Raw genomic sequence first — 19,357 nt, forward strand, 5'->3', positions numbered from 1 at the left:
CCCTGCAGTTAATTGAAACCCAGCTATTATTTGGTAATATATGGTACATGTACACCCCGCTCTGTAAGCCAGGGCGGGAACGGCGGCGGCCATGCGCGTCTGCGATTCATTTGCAGCCTGGACGCAAAGTGGTGTGTGTCTCCCCCCTGCTCTGACTGCAGGCTAGAACTGTTGCACGAGGCTACTGAGAGACTGACCGCCTGTGAGTGCTTTTGGACGGGGGAGGGACTCACGGCAGCACTCACTGCTCGTTGAGTATAGTGACTGCAGAGTTTTCTTTTAGATTTTTTTTCCCTCCCATCCTGTAGCCTACTTGCACCCCCTGCGAGAGTGTCCGCGCCCCCCCAGGTGTGCGGGCCCATCTAACCCCTTTAGTCCCCCTCCCCTTTAGTCTCCCAATTGCTGATTGCACTTCTTCTATTGTTATTTTAGACATAATATATAATTTTGATTGTTTGTCACCTTCGGCAATTGTAACAAAAATAAAGAGGCATCAATCTGGTGGTCATTGCGCATTTGTGGATGAGAATACTGCACTTTGTATTTTTTTTGAAGCATTGTTGGATTTTCTCCAGGCTAGTTTCTGTTTCCTTTGTCATAGGGTTTCTTATTTTTTGTATAGTTCTGTCAGCTTGTTTTCATGCCTTATACAATAGAACCTTCAATGACCTGGCTCATAAAAGAAGCTTTTATGTTGTATTTTTTGCGTAATTATTTTATCAGTTTCTTTCTTTATTTTCTGAATGTTCTTCTTTTTCCAAGTTTTGGAGTTTTTGTTGTCTAACTTTCTTTTCATAAGCGGAAATGGCTGTTATTTTGCCTCTGACCACGGCCTTCAGTGCATCCCAGAGTACAGATGGCATCACCTCTTCATTAACATTGGGTTCCGAGTACGATTTAATTTCAATTTTCAGTTTTTCTTTGGTAGCTAGATGATTTAAAATGTTTGAGTTCAACCTCCACAGAGTACTCTTATGCTAGTATCCACGCTGACTAAAGTGTAAATAATTCTAATCACAGAGAGTGCTGGGGCCTATTTCACATTTATCTAATCCACAAAGATCGTTTCTAAATGTAAAAAAATAGTCTATCCGAGAATAGACTTAATCAGCAGATGAGTAGTGTGTGTGTAGTCTCAATCCATTGGGTTCACCTATATCCATATGTCTTCAATACCCATTTCATGCATCAAAGTATTACTTATTTTACTAATGTTTTTTGCTTCAGACTTTCCATTATAAGAGTCCATCTTCAGGTTTAGTCAAATATTAGTCACCACCACATATCAAAATTTCTTGGCTTTTGTCGTCATTAGTTCAAATAAATGTTAATAAAAGGATCAGTCACTACCTGGAAGAACATACATGAGACTCATCAACATACCTTCTGTTTTGCCTATAATCAGTTTGGAATTTATCTCTCTTCAGTTTTGATAAAATTATCGCCCTCTTAATTGTGTTGAGTACACAATTTATATGGAGTGAATTTTTTATAGGTCTATTTTGCATCTAAGTGACTCCCAGCTCAACTGCACCCTTGAACTAGCTCCCTCCTCCCTCTAGAACCAATAGGGAGTGAACAAAAGAACAACATGACAGTTACTTGGTTACCCCCTCCCTCTAGAACCAATAGGGAGTGAACAAAAGAACAACATGACAGTTACTTGGTTACCCCCTCCCTCTAGAACCAATAGGGAGTGAACAAAAGAACAACATGACAGTTACTTGGTTACTGCTCACTGTCTCCCTTGTAGTCCGGGATGCAGGTCTAATTTATCTCCACAACTGTAGACTCACAGGTGGTGGCACTGGATTTGGGGTGAAAAAAATAAATTTAGCCTTACCTAATCTTATTTCTTATCACTGGGCCTCACACCTGAGATTTGTCACAGATTGCATAAAAGGCAATGAGTTTTCCTTTACAGATCTGGAAAGTATAGGTCTAGATAATGTTTCAGTGTCAGACCTTCCTTTTGTATGTTTGAGGAAGTTAAAAATTAAAATGAAGGACAATTTTATAGCTACACATATATGCAAGTCTTTGAAGAGCATATGTAAACATTTTGGACTTAATCAATACTCATTTTTAGCACCCATTGCAAATAAACCTGACTTTGAATATACTTGTGTAGATAGGGCGTTTAGAGATTAGAAGGCTGCTGGTATCACAAAAAATGATTATATGTATCTTGGTGATGCACTTAAGTCTTTTCAGCTACTACAGGAAGAGTTCAATCTCTCTTGAATACACTTTTACCGTTACTTACAAATCAGGAGTTACTTAAACTCTATTCCATATTACAAAAGTGGCAGAAAGCTTAATGTTCTTGATAGTCTTATCACAAAAGCAGCAGCTATTAATAAAAAAGTGATGACCTGCATAAATGACTAGTTGCTAATGAATTATAAGACTTCAATGAATTTAAGAAATAGCTGGGAAAAAGACTTGGGTATTCACCTAGATGACCAGACCTGGCGTAAAGTTATGTATAATGCCAAGAGAATTACTAGAGCTGACAAATCACATGAAATGCAATTTAAGATGTGACTCCTGAAATACGTAGTAAATATGACAATTCATGCTCCGCAGCATGCAGGAAGTGTCAAAAACAACTAGGCATGTATTTTCATTTAATATGGTTATGTCCATTGATTAAACAATTCTGGTCTACTGTTCAAACAGAGATAGAGAACCTCCTTTGCATCACAATAGTAATGGATCCTACACAGTGTATTTTTGGTATCAGCCCCTTTTCCTTTTCCTTGTCTGCTCAAAATGTAAAATTGTTAAATATCATGTTGTATGCTGCACGTCTTGCAATACTGCAGGTTTGGCTTGATGTAGATCCTCCTACAATATCTATATGGTATGATAAATTATTGTCAGTTCTTCCATATGAACAATTATCTCATGTACTGCAAGCAACCCTAGAGGATTTTGTTAGAGTGGTCGCCCTTTAGTATATTCTTTGGTAGTGACTGGCCAGCAATAATAAGTATTGGAGTAAATTAAGACTAGGCATAAACATTAAGTGATGCTTACCTTTTGTTATATATGTTATCATTTTGTAACAGCAGAAGGCTGTGGTCATATATTGTTACCTTAATGAATGATTTGTTTTGCTGTCTCAAATGAATCCGCTGTTAAAAAAAAAAAAAAACATGTCATGCTGGCTTATTGGGAAAGGGGCTAAATATTGCTCCAAATTTGAACTGTTTTTACCATGAGGTCCATGTAATATTAACTTTGAGTCACCACTTAATGAGGGATGAGATGAGGATGAGGAACCTGCTGCTGCTGCTGAAACTGAGTCTAGGACACTGTCTCGAATTTTAGCCGATGAGAAACAGGAAAGCATAGCAACTGTTTCCATGAAAAAAAAAAACATTTCATGTTGTTCGTAGCTCATCGTTCTTATTCGTTCTGTCATGATTCCTGTTTGAGTGGTGTTTTTGTATCTGGTTTTTGGTTTCTTGTATTTGATTTATGTCTTAGTATCCTGTCCTGTGTCTCTTGTTTTGTGTTTCCATGCCCTCTTGTTTCTCTTATCCTCTTAGTTTTTCCTGTGGTCTGCCCCTCTTTGCTCCTCCCCTTCGTTATCACACCTGGCTACCTTCCTCCTCTCTCTCGTCACCTGTTCCTCGTCTTGTAATCAGTGTCTGTGTATTTAGTCTCTGTGTTCCCTTCACTCCCTGTCCGGTCATTGTTTTCTGTTTGTATTCTGTCCTTGGTTGTTCATGCTCCTGTTCATGTTTTGTTTTGAGTTTTCTATGTTTGAGTTGAACTTTGATTTTTTTCTTTGTACTTTGTCTTGCCTTTAAGTTGCTACTTTGCCTTGCTGTTTTTGTTGCTACTTTGTTTCTTGCCCCTGTTTTGTCTGCCTTGGTTTTTTTGCATTCAGCTTTTGTTAAAATAAAGCTCGCATTTTGTTCCCTTTATCATTGCCTCCTGTGTGTAACTGCGTTTGGGACCACCTTCCCTTTCCATAGTTTTCCCCTTTAAACCCCCAAGGTGACACGTTCACTGATTCCTCTCCTGGCATTCTCATTCATTCATGTAAGGGGTGAGAGGGGCCTCAGACAGCCTCCATTATTTTTTTTATTTTTTATACAGAGTAAAGGCTGTCATCCAATTTATTCTGCCAATTTAAAGTTAGTTATGACACTAATTACTTAGAAATAAAAAATAAAATAAAACATTTTTATTTCAGGCCTTTTCAAGGGCCCCATCACCCATTGGGGGCCTAGGTGATCAGTCCCTAGTGCCAGCACAGTAACAGATAAGCTGGCCTAAGACAAACCTTTTTATAGTCGGTGGGTCTCTTCCAGTGGATTATAGTTGTGTTACTATCCCAGCGTTATTCTGGTAACTCACCATTCCTCAGGCACATTAGCGCCCAAATCAAGAGAGGTGGAAAAAAAGAAAAGGATATGAAGCGCAACAAAAAGTGAAGTTAAGGGTACTAAGACCGTTAGTTGACAGAAAATGCTGGTGAAGATCTCCTGAAGGCTGGGCGTTTTCTCGTCCGGCGAAGGATGCGCCCTTCTTTGTTTGCCTGTCCACTCTCCACCAGGTTTTAGGACCTTTCAGATCTCAACACAGTAGGTTATTTGTTCATTTTGGCCCAATGGGAGCGTCACCCTGCCCCGACACACCTACATAAATCTCCCAAAGGGCATTGTTGCAGGATGCCTTAACCATAACTGTGACATTTCTAAGTCTACAATTCCATTTTATCAAGTTATTCAGATAAAGTTTAGTCATTCAGAGTTTTTTCATTACAAGCAGGTTAATATTAGTTCACATGACCCACATAACCCCTTGGATTTTTTTACCATATAAATTCCTTGAAGAACACACATTGAATATTGTGCAAAATAGTAGAGCCCAACCGATTTATCGTTATATACAACCTTAGCCTATCACAGCTATATCAATATCGGTGTATATATTGTCCGATATGAAAACCTTATACAATATTTAAAAACTATAATGCAGAGACACATGCTTGGGGTAATTCAAAATTGGTGTAATGACAAAGTGTGTCTGGCAGAGTGAGCTTCGACGGGTGATAAAACAGCTGATGTCAGGAAATGTAACAGCTTCCTCACTACTGGTTAAACTATAAACCGGCACAAAAATCAGAATTTCCAACATAACATAGCCACTATGTTCTGAAATGACACAATAAAAACAAAAAAAAAATAGTTTTAGAACACAAATGGCAAACTTTTGTTGATCTAACTTTTCATTTTCATACAATTGGGAGTCTGCACAAGAAGAAGATTTACTGGATGCTCCATGCCGTTCCTGTGTCTCTGGCTTCCTACCGGCATGATCTGCTCTGTACAGCTTCTTGCATCTTCTAAAAACTGACCAGGCAACCACAACACAAAGCAGCCATGCACAGCTTGACTCCATTGTGTGCCGGAGCTCCATTGCGGCCACGTGTGATTTGTAACACACTATCTGCTACTAGCGGATGGAGAGTGGCAGGTTAACAAGGGGGATGTTTTTTGGTAATTTTGCCAACAAGGGGGACGGCATCCCCTCTCATCCCCCTCAAATCTGCATATTCTCTCCATTTTTTTGAGGATGAGAGGAGGATAGTCATGGTCCAGGTGCTTGTCTTGCAAATGTCATCTTATCTAAAACTTCTGTATCTTCTCATGTGGGGGATTTGCCCCCACCTGTGGCTCTTGTGACACCTCAAACAATGTGACATTCTCCCTTCCTCCTCCTGTCCTTACCACTAACAGGAAGTCTATGTAATTTCTCACATTCCTCCCTTTTGACACAAAGTGTCAACACAACATTTTTGGGAAATTACATTGAAAAAGTAAAAGATCCATAAACAATTTTCAAAACAAAAACAAGAATCAATGAATTTTGACTGTGTGTTACATAAATTAAAAGACATGACATGTTATATATAATGTTATTTTCAAAAATAGTAAAATAGACAAACTCATTTTGTTGAAAATAGCTTTTATGCCTTGTGGCAAAGTTTAGTCCATGTCCTTTTAGGATCTTTTGATCCTGCAGATGGTTCTTCTGTGTTTTCTTTCGTTTTTTGTTGACAGTCCTTTTTTTTTTTTAACCCTTCTGTAAGAGATGGGGTGTCTGAGTAGTCAGTATAAATGTCATCAGTGTGATTGATGGGTGCAAGTGAATCAGTTAATGGTGTGAAAGATATGAATATATGCGGACATTTGGAGTCCAAATTTCTCTCCGCTGAAAAACAGGATTGGGCAAACGGTCATTGTGGTAACCAACCCAATGATGAAATCCAGCCATAATCGTCCAATGGCGTTCCCTCTCAGCACTTCCACAGGTTAGGTTGTTGTCCTTGCATTGGGATGCACGGCTTCAGGTGTCCCCCTCAGCTATTCAAATGGCAGTGGATGTTATCAGGAGCACCTGATGCGGTCCAGTCCACCACAGTTGATGCCAGTGCTTCCTTCTCAGGTCCTTTACCACTACCCAGTCTCCAGGCTGGATGTTGTGGAGTTTGCATCAACGTAGGCTCTGGGAGGGCAGCTTTCACCTGATGGAAGATTAGCTTCAAAAGCATGGTTAAATGTAGAATAAAACTTATCAGCATCCAATCTGGTCAGGGGTAACCTGTTTTGAAGAAATGTGGTGTTAATCATCTTTATAAGAAGGCCAGTGATAATCTCACAAGGATATAGTCCAATTATCTTATGTGGGCAGCCTCTCATAAATCAGCGGAAGCAGTAAAAACTCAACCCATGACAATTTTTTTTTTTTCCATATTTTTAGTCAGTTTTGTTTTTAGTGTCTGGTTAGCTCATTTCACTGCACCTTCACTAGCTGGATGGCAAACACAATGTGATTTAAGATTTATGTATAGGCTTTTGGAGATGTTTTGAATAAAATTATTTCAAAATGCAATCCAAATGCAAATTATTCATTAATTTTGATTAGAGACCCCTACATGGAATTATTCCCCGAAGAAATGAGTTAGCTATTTAGATCGCTGTTTCATTTTATTTTATTTTTATTTTTTTCATGGAAGAAAAACATGTTCACAATAATGAGGAAATTTCTTTTCCTTCTCCATTGAGTGAGTTTAATAAAATCCATTATTAAATGCTCAAGAAGATCTTCAGGTTTAGGATGGGCTGACGGAGGCATTGCTACACCTCTGCCAACATTGTAAGTTTCACAAATTAAAGTTAAAAAATCCTGGCGCATGCCACAATCTATTTACAATATTCTACATCCTCCCTTTTGATACATGGTCAAGACCATGTGTCAACTTTGCAAAGAAGGGAAATTTGGCTTTTGGCAGTACTGGGAGGCCGTTTACACCAACCCAGAGGTCAGATGGGAGTTTCCCAGTGACACTGGGTCATTAGCACTTGTATGAGCTTTACATTTGCATAGGTAGAAGTAATGCAGACAAAGGGTTAATGATTAGACTTTTAGGAGCAGTAGATTTTCCTGTAGAAGTAAGAAACCTTGATTTCCTATAATGTGTGGAAAATCATGACATCTGTCACGCTCAGACAAGGAGAAAGGACTCAGATGCAGAATGATGATGTAAAGACAGGTTTTATTTCACTGATCTGTAGCTCTTTAGTATAAATGACAAATCAATGGCTATGAAAATTTCTATGGAGACAGACAAGACGAACAAGACAAATAACACATAAAATGGAAAGCGCTCCCAAAGGAGGAATCTATACTATTCTTAAATTCAAGACTATAAAACTTAAATAGAAAACAAAAACTTCTCCGAAGAGGTCAGCTCTCAGGCTATGAAAATTATCTACTCTAAATAATAAAAGGTACAACAAAAAGCGCTCCACACGGAGGAAAACAAAAGGCTATCAAAGTCCTTAAACTGAAAACCAAAACTCTAACCACAAACGTTAGAAACAAAAGGATCAACCAAAGAGAACAAATTCAGAAAATAAAACTTGACAATACTTAGCTGGGAATTTACTATGCAAGACTGTGGATAAGGCTTCCGTACACGACTAACGACGAGATACTTCTGCGACGCAGACAGGGGAAGACAAAGACTTTTGTTGGAATCACTGTACATATTATCACTCGCTTCTTGAATGTTTTGCAAAGAGTAACTGTTGCTGAGCCAGCTTCTTGTCTGCATAGAGAAATCACAGAGGCATCATCTTACTTTCTTTGGCTGGTTTGACCTGGCTGACATGAAATGTCGGATGAACTCTTAGGGACCAGGGCAGACGAAGTCGTACGGCAGCGGGTCCGACGATCTTGGTGATGGGGAAGGGACCCACAAAACGAGGAGCCAACTTTTTGGAAGGAACCTTGAGGTTAAGGTCTTTCGCTGACAGCCACACTCTCTGGCCTTGTCGATAGTCTGGGGCTGGGCGTCTCTTCCGATCCGCGGTTCTCTTGACGCGATCTCCCTGGCGAATAAGAGTCTGTTGAGCGGCGGCCCAGATGCGTCTGCAGCGTCGAACCATGGCGTAGGCTGAGGGGACCGAAACTTCCCCTTCATTGTCTGGAAACAGAGGCGGGGGGTATCCTAGAGCACAATGAAAGGGAGAGAGACCAGTAGCGGAGGTGGGTAATGACTTGTGCGCATACTCAACCTAGACCAGGTGTTGGCTCCATGTTGAGGGGTTCTGGTGAACCACGCATCGGAGGCCGGTTTCCAGTTGTTGGTTGAGGCGTTCGGTCTGGCCGTTGGCTTCAGGGTAATAGCCGGATGTCAGGCTTGCTCTGGCTCCGATGAGTCGACAGAATTCTCTCCAGAACCTGGACACAAACTGGGGCCCCCGGTCTGAAACAATGTCTTTGGGGAACCCGTGGACACGAAAAACAGTGTTCATCATAACCTCTGCCGTCTCTTTGGCAGATGGTAGTTTGGGGAGAGCGATGAATTTCGCCATCTTGGAGAATCGGTCCACCACTGTGAGGACTGTAGTGTTTCCTTGTGAGACCGGGAGCCCAGTGACAAAGTCCATCGAAATGTGTGACCATGGTCGAGACGGGATGGGAAGCGGTTGGAGTAACCCAGAGCGAGCCTGTGATGACGTCTTGTTGCGTGCACAGACCGAACAAGCCTCGATGTACTCCCGGACCTCCGACTCCATGGCGGGCCACCAGAACCTCCGGGAGATGACGTATATAGTTCTCTTGATTCCCGGGTGACAAGAAAGCAGTGAGGTATGCGCCCAATGAATCACCTGTGGCCGTAACTCAGAGGGAATGAACAGACGGTTGTCGGGACAGCCACGAGGTGAGGGGGCGCCACCATTTGCTTGCTAAACCTCGTTTTCCATAGGCCAAGTCACCGCTCCAACCACACAGTTCAGTGGAAGGATAGGTTCGGTTTGCTTGGTCTTGGGCTCGGGATCGAATAGTTGAGACAAGACGTCCGGCTTGACGTTCTGGGATCCCGGCCTGTAGGACAGAGTAAAAGAGAAACGGTTAAAGAACAGAGCCCACCTGGCCTGGCGAGAGTTAAGCCTTTTAGCCTTTCTGATAAACTCAAGATTTTTGTGGTCTGTCCAGACAATGAATGGTTGTTCGGCCCCCTCCAACCAATGCCTCCACTCCTCCAACGCGAGTTTTACCGCAAGCAGCTCCCGGTTTCCGACATCATAATTGCGCTCTGCCCGGGACAGCCGTCGCGATAGGAAGGCACAGGGGTGCATCTTGCCGTCCTTCTCAGATCGTTGGGATAGGACAGCTCCAACCCCATCATTGGACGCGTCAACCTCCACCACGAACTGTCGTCGAGGATCAGGTAGGGTGAGGATGGGAGCCGTGGTGAAGCGGTGTTTGAGTTCCTGGAATGCTTTGTCTGCCTCAGGAGACCAGCGAAAAGGAACCTGGGTGGAGGTAAGAACATGGAGAGGGGCTGCTATTGCGCTGAAGCCTCTGACAAACCGCCTATAAAAGTTCGCAAACCCCAAGAATTGCTGAACCTTCTTGCGGCTGTCTGGAGTAGGCCATTCGGCCACAGCGCTCACTTTCGCCGGATCCATCTGTACTCTTCCAGGGGCTACAATGAAGCCCAGGAACAAGACAGTATCGGCATGAAACAAACTCTTTTCAGCTTTGACATGAAGTTGGTTTTCAAGTAGTCTCTTGAGAACCTGAGTGACATGGTTCTTGTGTGTGGCAAGGTCAGGAGAGTAAATCAAAATATCGTCCAAATAGACGTAGACGAACTGGTCCAAGAAGTCCCTCAAGACGTCGTTTATCATAGCCTGAAAGACAGCAGGTGCATTAGTGAGGCCGAAAGGCATGACACAGTACTCATAATGACCGCTGGGCGTGTTAAACCCCGTCTTCCATTCATCCCCCTCTTTAATGCGAACCAGATGATATGCATTGCGCAGGTCTAGTTTAGTGAATACTTTAGCTTGTTGTAGCTGGTCGAATACAGTAGTCATGAGTGGAAGAGGGTATCTATTTTTGATAGTGATATCATACAGAGGACTGTAGTCAATGCAAGGACGTAGCGACCCGTCCTTCTTTCCGACGAAGAAGAACCCGGCTCCAGCAGGAGATGACGATGGACGGATTAATCCTGCCTTCAGGGATGTGGAAATGTAGTCGGTCATGACTTGGCGCTCAGGTCCTGAGATGGAATAGAGTCTGCCCTTGGGAATGGTGGATCCTGGAATTAAATCGATGGTGCAGTCGTAGGGGTGATGTGGAGGGAGAGAGAGGGCTTTAGATTTACTGAATACTTCTTTTAAGTGATGATAGCATGGTGGCACCGTGGTCAGGTCGAGGTAATCCGCATCTGTGACAGGGGTTGCAGAAAACAAGTTAATTTCAGCTGATTGTTCCATATGTCCCTGTCGTTTGCAATCTTCCCCCCATTCTCTGATCAGTCCATTTTTCCAATTGATGTGAGGGTTGTGTTCATATAACCAGGGCTGTCCCAGGATCAGAGAATGAGATGTGGATGTGAAAAGATGGAACTGGATCATTTCATGGTGATCTCCAATTGACATTTTTACTGGTTTGGTTATGTGAGTGATATTGAAAATTTCCTTGCCATTGAGGGAGCGAGCACGGATAGGTTTGACTAGCTCATCGCTTTCTAGTTGTAATTTGTGTGCCAGACCCCAATCCATCAAACTCTCATCAGCTCCTGAATCGATCATGACATCCATTTTATGAATTGAGTTCAACGTAACTGATGTAAGAGAATGAGAATTGGTCTTGGAGACCTGATTTGAACTCACCGTTGGTTTCTTCTTAACTGGACAGGAGCTGATGAGATGACTTGGATCGCCACAGTAAAAGCACCTCCCCTCCTGTTGCCGTTTCTGACGTTCCTCGAGGGTCAAACGAGCTCTGCCAAGCTGCATAGGCTCCTCGACGTGTTGGAGAGGTTTCTCAGATGCGACTGGAGAGGAGGTCCACCATCTTCATTCCGGAGCGGCAGCCGCTCCTTCTCGTGCTCCAGGTTTCGGCTCCCGCTGTCGTTTCAGTTGGTTTCGCCGGTTATTGGTGCGAATAGCGAGAGCGATGAGATCATCCAGACTCGTGGGTAGATCCAGGGGTATTAGGAGATCTTGAATGGCGGGGGATAAACCTTTCAGGAAAATGTCATAAAGAGCGGTGTTCCACCCACTCTCAGCCGCCAGCGTGCGAAACTGGATAGCGTAATCGCACACTGACTCTCTGCCTTGTTTCAGGGTGCTAAGCTCTTGGGCTTTTTCTCGGTGGGAGCTCACCGGATCAAATGTCATAGTTAGCACTGCTTGGAATGCCGCTATGAATCCACACACCGCTGAACTCCGGCTCCATTCTGCTGATGCCCATGCCTTGGCTCGACCTGTCAAATGAGAAATCATAAACGCCACTTTCGCCCGTTCGGTGGGGAAAGCGTGGGGCATTAGTTCAAAATGGATCGAGCAATCGATCAAAAAAGTCTTGCATAACCCAGGGTCACCGCTGTATTGAGTTAGCGATGCCAGCTTACATGAGGCTCCTCCGGAGTATGTACTTGCTTCCGGGGAGGCGGGGACAGATGGAGGCGGTGCTGCAGGGCTTGGTCGGCAAAGTTGACCTAGGAGCTCTTGTAGCTGGGAAGAGAGTTGACCCATGTTGGCAGCCATGGCGGTCTGGAACTCCTCTTGTCTAGTCAGACGAGCTTCCTGTGTTCGCAGAACCTCTGACAGTCGCTCGGCTTCTGCTGAGTCCATGTCTGGCAGAAGTATACTGTCACGCTCAGACAAGGAGAAAGGACTCAGATGCAGAATGATGATGTAAAGACAGGTTTTATTTCACTGATCTGTAGCTCTTTAGTATGAATGACAAATCAATGGCTATGAAAATTTCTATGGAGACAGACAAGACGAACAAGACAAATAACACATAAAACGGAAAGCGCTCCCAAAGGAGGAATCTATACTATTCTTAAATTCAAGACTATAAAACTTAAATAGAAAACAAAAACTTCTCCGAACAGGTCAGCTCGCAGGCTATGAAAATTATCTACTCTAAATAATAAAAGGTACAACAAAAAGCGCTCCACACGGAGGAAAACAAAAGGCTATCAAAGTCCTAAACTGAAAACCAAAACTCTAACCACAAACGTTAGAAACAAAAGGATCAATCAACCAAAGAGAACACATTCAGAAAATAAAACTTGACAATACTTAGTTGTGTACGGAAGCCTTATCCACAGTCTTGCATAGTAAATTCCCAGCTAACGACGAGATACTTCTGCGACGCAGACAGGGGAAGACAAAGACTTTATACACATGAGGAAGGGGAACACAGGTGAAAACAATCAAGGATCAGGGGTGACGTCAGACCGGGGACACAAGAGGAAGGGCAAGTGACCTGAAACGAGAGGAGAGTTACTTTTCAAAATAAAACATGAAATTCACAGGAAAAAAACCCAAGACAGGACATCCCTCACCGCGTTGTGACAACATCAAATGCATACTGAGAGTCAGTATGTACTGTGATATTATTCCCAGTCCCTGGAATGAAGAATAGCTGCTTGGGCAGACAGGTTATTTGGAAGGTTAGCACTTTCAAGTATAGCATGATTAGTTTATCTTCATATGAAACACAATGGGATCCATCTATTGGACTTGCAGAACCATCTACAAAGAAAACAGAGTCATGGTTAATCAGGGGAGTGTCAGAGTATATCTCTTGGATTTGACACCTTCCAGACAGGGGTAGGGTTCTCCATCTTGAGCTGTAAATAAAATTACATAAGCCATTTTCAGCCAAGAAAAACATTTTGCCAGTGTAACAGTCTATCTGTGAGCGGTTTTTCCTGTAAGATAAAAGAGTGGACAGGATGTGGTTCATGTACAGTAAGAGGGCACATAGCAACAATATCAGCTGTACTTAGAACTGCTTCAGTAGCAGCCTCTACAGACTGAGACATGCAACCATACCTCTCCCTGCTGTGGAAATTTTTTGAATAGTATCCCACAGGTTGTATCTCACCATGTGACTGCGTTAGAATTTTCTGTCATAAAACTCATTATTTTCAGAAAAACAAAAAGATTTAAAAATGTGGGAGTGTCTGGTAGCCCTAGGCTGAGGCAAACTCGATAAAGCTTCTTTCAAGTCAGTTAAAGCTTTCTCTGCGTCAGGAGTCCAGGTCAAAAAGTCAGTCATGGCCAAATGTCTACCCCCATATGTGATGTCATATAGGGGTTGGGAGATCTCCACACTTGTATTAAAATCCATGGACAACAATAAATTCAATAAGGCAATCATTTTTTGTCTTTTATTTTCATTCGCAGTTTTTTGAAACATCCATTGTGGATGTAATCGGGACCTAATTCACGACTTTTCCTAACCCTAACCCCTAACCCTGACGGTTTTACTAACCTCAACCACTAACCCCCCCTGACAGCCCCCCCCCAACCCCTAAACCCAACCTCTCACACTTTCCACGCATATAAACCCTAACCTCAAGCCACAACCCTCAAACCACAACCCAAACACTTTGTTACACCTCACCATGACGTTTTTACTAACCTCAACCACTCCCTGCTATCAGCTGGATCTACACTTTCTTGCTTCTGGGAGTGGTATATACAGACTCCAAATGGCCCAAAACGTGCTCCTAAATGGTTTCTGCAACATGCATTTTGCCATCTCACACTGAGAAATTTTCACACTTCGCCCATTCACTTGAATGGGGATTTTCAAACCCACACAACTCCGGACAGGAAACTACTACAAACTCCATTCCAATTCCAATTGCATTGGAAAGCCCATTGCCACTTTAAGGGGGGGTAGCCAAAGTCTCAAGTCCATCTGACCAAGTCAAATCACATCAGCTTTTTCCAAAATTTCTCAAAAACTACAAGTCCCACATACAACATTCAGCTATCTACGGATCCGCCTCGTTCACACGAGTCTCTGGATACCTCAGCCATCTCTCTACCACCTTCCTGTCTCCAATTATTCCCAAAAAGAATGACGTCGAAATCATACTTTTTCCATATCTCAGCAACCGTACCTCCTAACCACCACCAGACGGTCCGGAACGGCCTAAAATGCCCAAAGAACTTGGTTTCAACTCCATCCGACTTTCCCTTCTCCAGTTATTCCCAAAAAAGAATGACGTTGAGTGGTTTTCATCCCTATACCCTTACCTTACCCCTGTTCTAACCCTAATTAGGAAATTTTATTTTTAAGAATCTCAATTTTGGTTATAAACCCTAATTTTGGTATCTTTTAATCCAAGTATTATTCATAATTATTGACATATCTGAATAATAATTATATAGATATTAGATAATAAAATTATAATATATTAAAATTATATAATTCATTACAAATGCCTCAAAATAATCTAATTCATTACTATAAATGTTTCCAATAATTTATATTTGAATTCGTTTGTATTATATTTGTTTTTTACATTAAGATAAGGAAAAAGACCAAAAAAAAAGGGGGGGGGCTAAAAAGATTGCAGTAAGGAATGACGAAGACAAATTCAGAAATGTTAAGGGATGTAATTTAGACACTATAAAAGGGGATGCAGAGGGAGGATGATTCATTTCTGTTCAGACCTTCGACAGACACACATTGGGTTGTCAGATTGGAGAGCTAGCAAGCTACATTTTTGCTTTTTGTGTGCCTTAACCTGAGGAAGACCTAGAGTAGGTCGAAACGTCGTTTTTGGGCACACTTTTTTTTTTTTTTTTTTTTAAAAAAGGGGAAAACATCCAAAAAAAGGAAAAAAAAAATTTATTTTATTTTTTTAAAAAAACAAAGGGATTCTTTCCTCATTTTTGGAAAGCACTTTTAGTTAAATTTTTCTTTAGTTCGTGTATATATATATTTTATATAAAACACAAATTGATTTCAATATTCATTTTATAGATAATCATTATTATATATTATAAAAACAATCAATACACATATAAAAAAAATTATAATTACATAAATACACCGTTGACCAAACCTTATATGGAGGACGGTTGGACAGAGGTGCGCTATGGCCGCCAACCCTTTTGGGACCGAGGGTATGGGAGATCCAACGGGGGGATGGACCGTGCACCTTCCTTCTCCCCTTGGAGAGGAAAAAGAGTCTCCTTTCCCAACCCGTAAGTTGACTCTAGAGGCCCTAAATTAAAGACGTTTTCCGTATATAGCCAAAAAATTAAGCACAAGTAGTGAAGGCAAGTCAAATATACGAGGTACGCCAATTTGGACACCAGTTGTGGGTGAAGGATGAAGAGCGGGAAATAGGAAAGGAAGTGGAGAGGGAGGAAGAATAGGGATAGTGGGGTAAATAAATTAAATATAAATTAATAGGATAAATACATTCATGACAAACACAAATTCAGAGGGTAAATAAATTCCTTTATTAATAAATACATGAACCATAAACCAATTCATTTATTGTGTTTTCATTTCAGTTCATTTCATTTAAAGTCATTGATTTATAACTGAATATATACTTGCATAAGCATACATTTTCATTACATATAAATATATTATTAAAAACAATTGTAAATACATAACCACCTATAATTACTTAAATATACCGTGAAAAAAATCAGTTGATGGAAGGTGAGTGGAGGGAAGTGCGCTACGGACGTAGACGCCAACGCGCCTGCAATCCTGGCTGGTAAGACAGGTAGAGTAGGGGAAGGAGAGTGCACCTCCCGTGCCACTTTTGCTACGGGCTCAATTCCCCTTCCCAAACCAGCTAGGCTAACCTCCTACCCCATCTACCACAGGGCCAGACTAGGTAACAAACTAGTTAACTGGCACCTCAGGGGTTAAAAGGCGAATCAGGCTGTCACATCCACAGGTCAACAGACCAGTGCACCATGGACGTGGGACGAGTACGGACAACAGACCGGCCTCTGAGGCAGGAGAGGTTGCAAAACAAAAAAATGAGGTCCAGGGTGCCCTCTGGCATCAACAGCACCTGAACAACATGGAGAAAAACTGTTGTGTCATTATCATCTTGCTTCATAGAGTCACAATAAAGTCTTACTTTGACATCTTTGTATGTTTGCCATTAACCCTGTGCATTGTCTCACCACAAAAAAAAACATACCAAAAAGAAATTGGGTCAAATACTCACCTGTCCTGAAAACCCTGGATTGGAGTCAGGAGGCACCAGCCAGCTCAATCCAGCAGGGGTCTTCCTTTTACTACTATTAGGTGTTCACTTCCCATCCTGCAGTCTTAAGGCCTCACATGCTGGTCTGCAGGCCTAAAAACAAAAACAGAAAAACAAAATCACAAAAAATACTTGTGGTGAGACAGCGTTTATTTTGAATTTAATATGCTCTTTTGTTATAGGTACTGAAACACACAGCTGCAATCCTGCATAATCTGGTGCAACTCTATGATGTGATGGGGAGTGTGGGCAGCTGCAACAATGTGGAGGCATCCCTGTTGCCAGCGCAATGGAACCACACCATGGGAACTGAACATTAATTCCACCCCTAACTAACCCTGCATATTGAAAATGATGCTGTCTCTTCTATTGTTTTACATGTCAGGGACAGTTTTGTTTTGGTGGTAACAATATAATCAAAATACTTTTGAAGTCATGCTGATTCATATATAACTTCTGTGACTTCACAAATGGAGTGCCTGCGTGTGGTTGCTGGGGCAGTGGAATCATGACAGTTTATCTTTCTAGAAGGATAATGGACAATTACAATGTTTTGAAATGTTCAATACGGTTTTCACTCTCAAACTCCACAAAATTAATGTTATTATTATGCTTGAAATAAGCATAAACAGGTGGGATATGTGATGGAAATGTTGTACTTTGTACTGAAGTCTTACACAGTCATGTTCAATTTAACATGACTTGTAACTTAAATGGTCTTGCATTTTTATTGCGCTTTTCCAGTCTGCTGACTGCTCAAAGTGCTTTACAATACTTGCCACATTCACACACTGATGGGAGAGGCTGCCATGCAAGCTGCCAACTGCTCATCAGGAGCAGTTTGAGGTTCAGTATTGTAGCACTCCGTGTGGACTGTGACACAAGGACTTGTGGGTATTCTGTTGTTGTCATTGCTTATGGTTAATTATGGTTAATGAATGTGTTTTGGAATAAGATGATGTTTAAGATGCTTGCAGGAGAATGCACACAGGTTGTTCTGTGGGTAAATTGTGATGAGTAACAGAGATGATAAAATGTTGGCACCGTGAGTGAGGGGATGTTTGCCAGGAGAGACCCTCTGTCTGTTAAGGTGTTGAATTGTGTGTGTTAATTAAACAACTGAACTCTCATTAGAGCTTGCCAAGCTGTATATTGCCTTTTTTCTTATTGCTGATCCATTACAGTATTCTGCTTACAGACACTTTGACATGCAGCTGGGGGGAGCTGGGATTCAAACCAGTAACCCCCCTCAAAGTGAACTTGTGATATGTGGTGTCATTTTAGATTGTTTTATGACATGTGTAAGGTATTGAATAATCACTGAAGGTTAACACTTCTTTCTCTGGGAAATATTTCCTGAAGTGTAGGAGGGAATAAGTTAGTAATTATCAGAGTGAAAACACACCCACAGAGACAGATAAATACCATGCTTTTCTCCTAAGACACTGAGTCTTCAATTTGTAACAGACCTGCATGTTGCTCTGTGAATGGCTCTCTTGTACAAGATTAAAACCTTGTTTGAACTTTGAGCTGACTCCGATATCCTTCCTCCTGTTCTAAATTATTGTGGAATTATGTAAACATAAAGCTCACCTTCTTTCACCCCCAGGGTTAGGGTTAACCCTCTTCCCCCTCTCTTTTCCTTTACTTCCTCCACTTTAACCTGTCACTAATTTTACATAGCACCACGCTGTCCCCAGCATCAATCCCCTGTCAGGTTAGGGTTTTAAAAAAGGGAAGACTATGGAAGGGGAGGTGGACCCAAAACGCAGTTAATGGAGGCAAGATCAGGGAAACAAAAGGCAAGCTTTATTTAAAGCTGTTACAAAAACCAAAAGCAGACAAAAAGGGCAAAAGGCAAAGTAGCAAACAAGAACCAGACAAAGTGGCAAAAGAAAACAGCTAGACAAAGTACAAATCAAAAAATCAAAGTTCAACTCAAACATAGAAAACTCAAAACCAAAAACATACCAAACGGGACAGGAGCGAGGAGCAAGGAACAGGGAACAGGGAATAGCAAACAATGACCAGACAAAGAGTGAGGGGAAACACAGAGACTAAATACACAGACACTAATGACATGACGAGGCACAGGTGAGGAGAGAGGCGGAAGGAAGCCAGGTGTGATAATGAGGGGGAGGAGCACAGAGGAAGAGACCAGGAGGGAACAAGACAACAGACAGAGGGAGCCAGAGGGGAGAACATAGAAGAAACTTAAAGGACATGTGAGGGCATGGAAATTCAAACACATGACACACAAGACATGGAAAAAACACAACACAAGACATGATACAAGGATGTAAATCATAAACAAGAAACCAAAAACCAGACACAAGAACAAACAGAAACAGGAGTCCTGACATCCCCAGTGGTGCAAGACACAATGTATCTGCCTATGACTTGGGGGACCCGGGTTTGCGTCCTCTTTGTGATTGGATAGCATTATTTGCTACTAAAAGGGTGATAAACTGAGGCGATCTAAGGTAAACTGGATCATGTAATTTATTATAAGTAATAATCAACCCTGATAAACAGTCAGTATTATTGATAACCAAATGGAATGCAAAAATCTCTATTAATGTTGCATGAAGCACTAGAGCAGACCTGACTGTCTTTCAGACAGCCCTGAGAGTCATAAAAAAAAAATACTCCAAACAGATCAGGGGTCATATTCACCAAGATTATTAGAAGGGTTTCAGGGCTCCTAATTTGCCTTTAAATGATTCAGTCCATCAAGTGCCAAAAATTCTCTCT

General features: G+C 41.8%; 1 long non-coding RNA gene across 1 annotated transcript; it reads right to left on the minus strand.

Moving 5' to 3' along the window:
- Positions 1–15,836: 15,836 nt before the first annotated feature.
- Positions 15,837–18,607, minus strand: LOC119017106. Its single transcript, XR_005074340.1, has 3 exons — positions 18,575–18,607; positions 16,565–16,696; positions 15,837–16,405 (listed from the first exon to the last, which is right to left on the minus strand). It is a non-coding gene; the product is annotated as an uncharacterized LOC119017106 (long non-coding RNA).
- Positions 18,608–19,357: the final 750 nt, after the last annotated feature.

This window comes from Acanthopagrus latus, chromosome 3, assembly GCF_904848185.1.
Source record: "Acanthopagrus latus isolate v.2019 chromosome 3, fAcaLat1.1, whole genome shotgun sequence".
Classification (NCBI taxonomy): domain Eukaryota; kingdom Metazoa; phylum Chordata; class Actinopteri; order Spariformes; family Sparidae; genus Acanthopagrus; species Acanthopagrus latus.